We start from the raw sequence: 7,053 nt of genomic DNA, 5'->3' as shown, positions 1-7,053 counted from the left end.
GGGCACCCAACGACCAATTTGTTGTAAAATGTATTATTATACCCCAGTTAATAAAAATAAATAATATTAAAACATTTTCAGGTGTTTTTCAGAGTTGCTGGGAAAACATTATCTGTTCCTTTTTCCCAGCAAGACACACAAGAAATTTCCCAGCCAGATAGATAAAATTGGTTGGTTTCCCAGCCAGCTGATCAAATTTATTTCCCAGCCAGGAATTCCGCGCGCTTTCAAATCCGTCGATCCGAAACCAACTATTCTCACGGCAATACTTGCACAACATTACTCGGTCAAAAGTATCTTTATTCTGCCATCGTTGACGATTTCCTGGACATCGCTTCCTGTTTATGACGCTTTATCCTGGACAAATGCACTCGAAAGTCGGTTTTTTTTCCATGTAAAATGCCATAACATTGCGTCAGAAAAAAGGCGCGTTTGGGGGCTGGAGATGGATAGGTAACCCGGAAAAAAACACATTCTCGAGTGTGTTAAATTGAATATAGTACACTCTACGTTCGTAGTCACAATAGAGTAGGCTTGCGATAGCCGGCTGCCTGCGTTAAAGGGACCTTAAGATCTAAGACGGCGACGTCGGCAAATACTTCATTTAAATTTTGCCAGTTGATGTGTTCGTTTTCCCAAAAACCGATAAAGTACTATCTGACTCTTTAACCTCCACGGTACATGGGCTGAGCTTGAGTAAGGCAGGTTTCCTTTCCTTTTGTCAGCATCGTTAGTTAGCAAAGAAAATGCAAAAATGGGCACGCGTTGCGTACGTGTGGTTATGCAGAAACACAGCGCTATATTGCATAGCTGTCAACTGAGCTGCGTTTTGTTTTCCAGGTGAAGCAAGTTGTCTTTCCGTAATATATAGCTCTAAAAGTAAAGATATTGTTTTGGTATCGTATATTATTATAGTGCCATGGTAGATGTCATAGGCAAATAGCCTCCTGAGAAGACGTGGTTACTAGTAAAATACTAAACCCAGAAACAGAGAAGAAAATAAAAGAGAATCGAGGCTGACTTGTTGATCATTTTCAAGTTCCCTTACAACTTCTTCACCACAAGTCTAATCGTGTACTCTGAGCGTGTGACAGCCTTCCAAGACAAATGTCCACTGCAGTTAAGGTTAGTATCTGGATGGGCGACTTACTGTCATTAACATAGGACCAAAAATTCTATTTTAACGCTCAAAAATGCGAACCAAGCAAGGTACAGATTTTAACCTGCTTTATGCAAAACAAATTTGGATACACAGCTTTTAGGAAGACCAGAAGGAAGTTTTCAGGAGGTGTCGAAAAACATTTTGGGAGATTTTTGCTGGGTTCAATTTTTCTATTGTACTTTTGGCATGGCTGCTCAAGTAAATTGCAGAATCGAAAGTGACGTCGAATTTAGCGGCCGCCGTGATCAAATTACCTCGTGTGTTTACTAACAACATGCGAAACAAAGGATACATCTGTGTCAAAATGATGGCAAGATACCGGGGTTTTTTTAGGTTGGTTTTTTCTGTAAGTGCTAACTCAACACAAAGATTACAATCGCTTAACTCTTGAGGTTGACCATTTTTTCTGCAAAGTAAAAAATTCACTCTCCTAGACGAGGTTATTTATCACCAGGTAATTCCTTCGTTTTGGAAATAGCATCTGCTTTATTATTCATCAGCGTCACAAATTCCTGCTGATTTTGGGGCTCATTTGTTAAAACTCAAGCACTCTTCCAACAGACCTTACTTACAGTGCACTACCACCACAGGGACCCCAAGGCCAGTGTGGGGAAATATAAGGATTTGTATGGGAATACAAGACCTGAGATCTGAGAGGATAATTTTACGAAAAAGTTCTCAATTTAAAAGCCTAACCTTATTGCCATTGTGGGTCGCTTCCTTTCTGTGAGGTTTTTTTTTCCAGATTCGACGCGAATTGAACCATTATCAGTTTCTCGGTTGTCAACCGGCAGGTACAAAACACAAGTCAAAGGTCACTGGTCATTGTTATACCAATACAGACAGTGTCCTAAGCATTCATAAATACTTTCTGTAGTGGTAAAACAATGACCTGTGACCTGTGTTTTGTACCTGCCGGTTGTCAACGGTCATTATAAAACTGACCTTTTGTATTATGACCGTTAACAATCGAGGACCTCATCGAATAAATTCGCGTCGAATCTGGAAAAAAACAGGAGGGAAGCAATCCACAATGGCAATTAGGTTAGGCTTTTAATCGAGACTTTTTTCGTAAAATTATCTTCTCAGATCTCAGGTCTTGTCTTCCGATACAAATCCTTATATTCCCTCATACTGAGCTTGGGGCGCCTGTGCTACCACAACAATTTGAGGGAAGACTTGCATGATAATCCCTCGCATTGTTCCTCGAAGTGTGTTTAAGAGCACCTAAACATGAATGACTTTTGGTTACTAACATAAATCTCCCCATCCAAAAAGCAAACATGTGTTACAATTGTTACCCAGGATTTCTCTTTTTCCGTGCCGTGCAAGCGTAAATTTGGACTAGCATCAACGATTGTGATCTTTGTGTTGAATTCGCACCTTTCTTGCTGAACTTCATAACATTTGAAAGAAAAAAACTAAACTAACAGAAACTCGGTGCGTTGCCGTCATTATGTCACAGATGCTTCCTTTTTTTCTTGAGTTATCAGTATTAAACACGCAAGGTAACTTTATCACAGGCGGCCGCTAAACTCGATGTCACTATGATTTTGCAATTTTACTTGTACAACCAAAAGTACGACAGAAAAAATGAAGGTAACAAAAATCTCCCAAAATGGCAACTTGTTATATCGTGGCAGAAAAGTTATGTTTTCATCTCGCAAAGTTTGTTGCTGATGGCAAAATATTTTATTCTCGATCGACACTGTTCCAGGCTCCCAGATATTCGGGAAAACGAAAACAACTGAAAAGCGAGTTGTTTTCGTTTTCCCGACTATCTAGGAGCCTAGAACAGGCTACTGCTCTTCTCAAAAACTATATATCAATATTTATTTACTTTTGCGTTAACATTTGTTTTGCATAAAGCAGGCTAACAAGATATGTACCTTCAATTGTTGCTTCGTTCGCATTTTCGAGCGTTAAAATAGAACTTTCGGTCGTATGTTCCTGACAGCAAGTCGTATCTTTTGGCGTCTCTAATCCAGCTACTAACTCTGTCGGACAGGGATTGACTTCAGTGAACTTTTGTCTTGGAAAGCTGTCAGAAGCTCAGAGAACACGCTTAAGCTTTTGATGGCAAAAACGTTGTAAGGGATTTTGAAAATGATCACCATGTCAGCCTTGAGGCTAATGTTTCTTGATTTCCTTTTACTTTATTCAATCTTTCTGGGTTTAGTGTTATACCAAACTACATGTCTTCTCAGGAGGTGTTTAGCAAAGAAATCTACCATGGCACTGTAATGATTTACGACACTGACAAAAATATTGCGTCCTATGAGAGCTACGTACTTGTTCTCTCGAGAAGCGATCACCAGGGTTTTTTTGGTTTCTTTTTTGATAGTTTTTTGTTCAGCTCGAGTGTAGAATCATGCCGAACTTTTGTAGTTTCTGAAAACTATTTACTACTTGTAGCTTTTGTTGAGTTCAGTGAATCGATGATGAAATTTTGGCGATTTGAAACCGGACTGGACTACTGGATTTAAGCTATTTTCTTAACGAGATTTCAAGTTATTGTGGAACGTTTGGTGCCCCAACACTGAAATCAAGATTATGGAATTGTCAATGCTGGACAATTTGGACTGGACTATGGAACACGCAACTACGTGATTTTAGATTTTTGAGCATTGAGAGAAATGGAGTGCAGATGTTGTCATTTTGTCTTCGTCACGGCAGATTTTAACAGTTTTCAAGGAACTACACCAGGATTATGGAACCGGACTTTCAATACAGGATGATAAGTTATTGAACTGTGATTTGTAATAAGTTTTTCGGATGATTTAGAACTGATCTGGTAATTTTTGGATGAAAGGAATCAAGGGGGCAATTAAGTAAAACTGTGATATTTGAATAAAGTATTTCAAAAAATAGAAATAATAAAAGATCCCGTATCCTGACAACCCCCAATAGGGCTTTGTTGTTTGCATTTGCAAATTTAGTAACATTAATAATACGAGTTTTGACAGGAAACAACTTCAAGTTCAATTACAGATTTATGTTTCTAATAATCTCTCGCCATTTTCCTAAGTCTACCTGTGGTTGAAGTTCACCGTAACTGGACAATTTGTGTTAATTGTTTGTGTATCCCACGGATACGCCCATATAGGCGTCTTGTTTGCTTTGTAGTCACTATTATCGTGAATTTAGAAGACTGAAAGCTTGATATGGATTATATTATGGGAAATGGTCATTATTTGTTTGAAAAGACAACCCAAGTGTACTGATGGACATAGGTCTCGAACCTGGGAATGTTGATCAACCCGTCACCCAACCACTCAACCACCACACCGATAGCTGCTCAGGGACAATATTTTAAACACTTTTTGATAATACTGTATTATCACTCGCCAACAAACAACATTAAACACTACAAAAGGTTGGTTTCCAAACTTCACGACAAAGCTAAACATTTTAAAATCAAATCTTAGGTCTAAATGATTAATCTAGGTTAGGCCTAATTACTCTTCTATGGTAGACTTAAATATACGTTTCTTTGATCTTCAGTGGTAAAGCGGAAAGAAGCCGTTCCTATAGAGTCGTAACTCCGGGGCCAAATCCGATCCACAGATTTTACTTTTTTGTTTCCTTATTTTCTCTGCTACCCCAAGTCCTGGGACACAGTGTCCAAAATTCACGATAATAGTGAATTCAAAGCGAATTAACGATTCAGGATAATCGCGAATAAAAACGAAACACAATGGGGCTCTTATTAAAGTCCACATGAGGTTCCTTGTCTCAATTATTTATGAAAAGTGTTGAAGATCGAAAATCCAAAATAAAGCGTTTTTCCGGCAGAGTTGAATTGAACAAGAGGGGGATTGATGGTGCCGAGTTCGGTTTACGTAAAAAGTTGACAAAATCAGAGGGGATTTGGAAAATTTCGAATGCTGCAAGGCATAGTTGTTACTGTTACTGCTGTGAAACGAGACCTTCAGTTGAAACCTTGGGTATTACAATGAATGGTAAGGGAGATGATGTTCATGATGAGTTTTTCCCAAAACTAAACAAGATCTCGCAGCCTCCTTTTAACGCGAAACTTAACCAGGGTCCGATTTGCTATATTCTAACAATCACAAGATGACGTAAGGGAATCTTCTATTTTTATTTTGTCTTCGAAACATCCACCCTCAATATTATCGTTTGACTGGCGGATATCCGTCGCATTTGCTCTTTTACTGTGTTATATTATCGATCAGTGCACCCTCCGCAACTTGAACTCCTGTCGAAGGGTTCTTCTCTTGCAGCAGTTGTGTCCCGGAGACGGCATTCCGTAACGCAAAAAGGAGTAAAAGGAATGACGCAAGCAAAAAAGCCACCATCAACCAATAAGCAATTTAAAATATGAAATATAGAGTCGAATGGGATCACACTTTATGCTCCAACAAGACTCCTGGGAGACTCAACTTAGCACAAGTTGTTAGTTGTTAGATCTTGTTTAGTTAGCAAGAATTTTCATGTTCACACCAAACTCCACAAGAAAAAATTCTTTTTGCTATGGTTTCTGAACCCCAACTCGCATAGATTTTTTAGATTTTTTTGTTCTTTTCATGTAAAACGAATGACTGATAAACTTGTGTGTGGAATGGGGAAAATTTTATTTGAATAATGAGTTTTATATGGTAAGCCAACGCATTTTGTAACTCATGACCGTCATTTCGTATGCGAGGCAACATTCATTTTTAAAGGTAACCGTTACATTTTCAATTAGTCTGTGTACAGCCGCCCCTTCGATTCCCTTAGAAGAAATTGATTTCTTCTGAGGGGATTTCATTCTTTGAAACTTACTAAATATTTTCTAACCTCGGATCGATGTAAAAAAAGATAAGGCCTCGAGAAATCACCCTAGCCATAATCGTTAAGCAATCAGGAGCTCATTAAGGGTTCTGGTACAATACAATAAAGTACAAGACATTAAAAGAAATTTTTTTTTGGTTTTTACTTTATTTCGAACACACACTTTACAAACATGCGCACTTGCACTAGATCACTTGATTACGTCTTGCTATCTTACTTACTAGTATTGTAACAGACAAACGAATAGTTTCCACACAGAATAAAACTTGCTCATTTGGCCTTTGGATTGAAAATATCTCTTTGTACGATGATCTTATTCCGGCTAACAAAGTCTAAAGACTGAGATAGCATAAAGTTTTTAGCTCAAGTCTATCTCAGCGACAGGATATAATAGTTAAAGAGACAGGTTTTCTTCTATGTGTGGTAGTATTTAGAACATCTACTGTGTAGGAGTCACCACTTTGAAGGTTCCACCAGCCTATAGCTTCGACCTAGAAATCACGAGCCGTATTACACTAAACTAACATGTGAGACCATAGTTAATACAGGAAAATGGTTATGAAACGCGACAAGTTTCTTTGTTCTTTGTTCTCTTTTTTGGCCTTGACCGTGCACAAAACACAATAGTTGTTGACTCCGTACTGAGGAACTAACCAATAGAAACGTGTTGATTACGTAATCATGCATAGTGTATGAGCGCATAGTTGAACGCAAAACAAAAGATTGTACACGGTCGTGGACTTCCCAACCTAAATCTTGGCATCTTTGTTTCCTCCTTTGATGTTTGCCGAGCTTCCAAACCATCCCCTCCAGTCTATTAACTATAGTGAGACAGAGTTTCTAACAAATTACAATAATTGCACAAAGGAGGATTAACCATTTTCTTCATGTATAACCTATTACCATAAGGTAGGATATTGTGATTATTTTATACCTCGGTCAAGATTCTCCCATATTTAGACCTCCTGCTCGGTTAATAAGAGCTAAATACGACGATAGGTCACGTTGGGACCATATATTAAAAAGTGTTTGCAATTGATTTAATTTGGAAGTAAAATTTTCTGTATCGCATAGTTTACGGTTATACGAAAAAGATG

The sequence above is a fragment of the Montipora capricornis genome, chromosome 2, assembly GCF_036669925.1.
Source record: "Montipora capricornis isolate CH-2021 chromosome 2, ASM3666992v2, whole genome shotgun sequence".
NCBI classification, from domain to species: Eukaryota; Metazoa; Cnidaria; class Anthozoa; order Scleractinia; family Acroporidae; genus Montipora; species Montipora capricornis.
Note: the sequence above shows the minus strand (reverse complement) of the source record.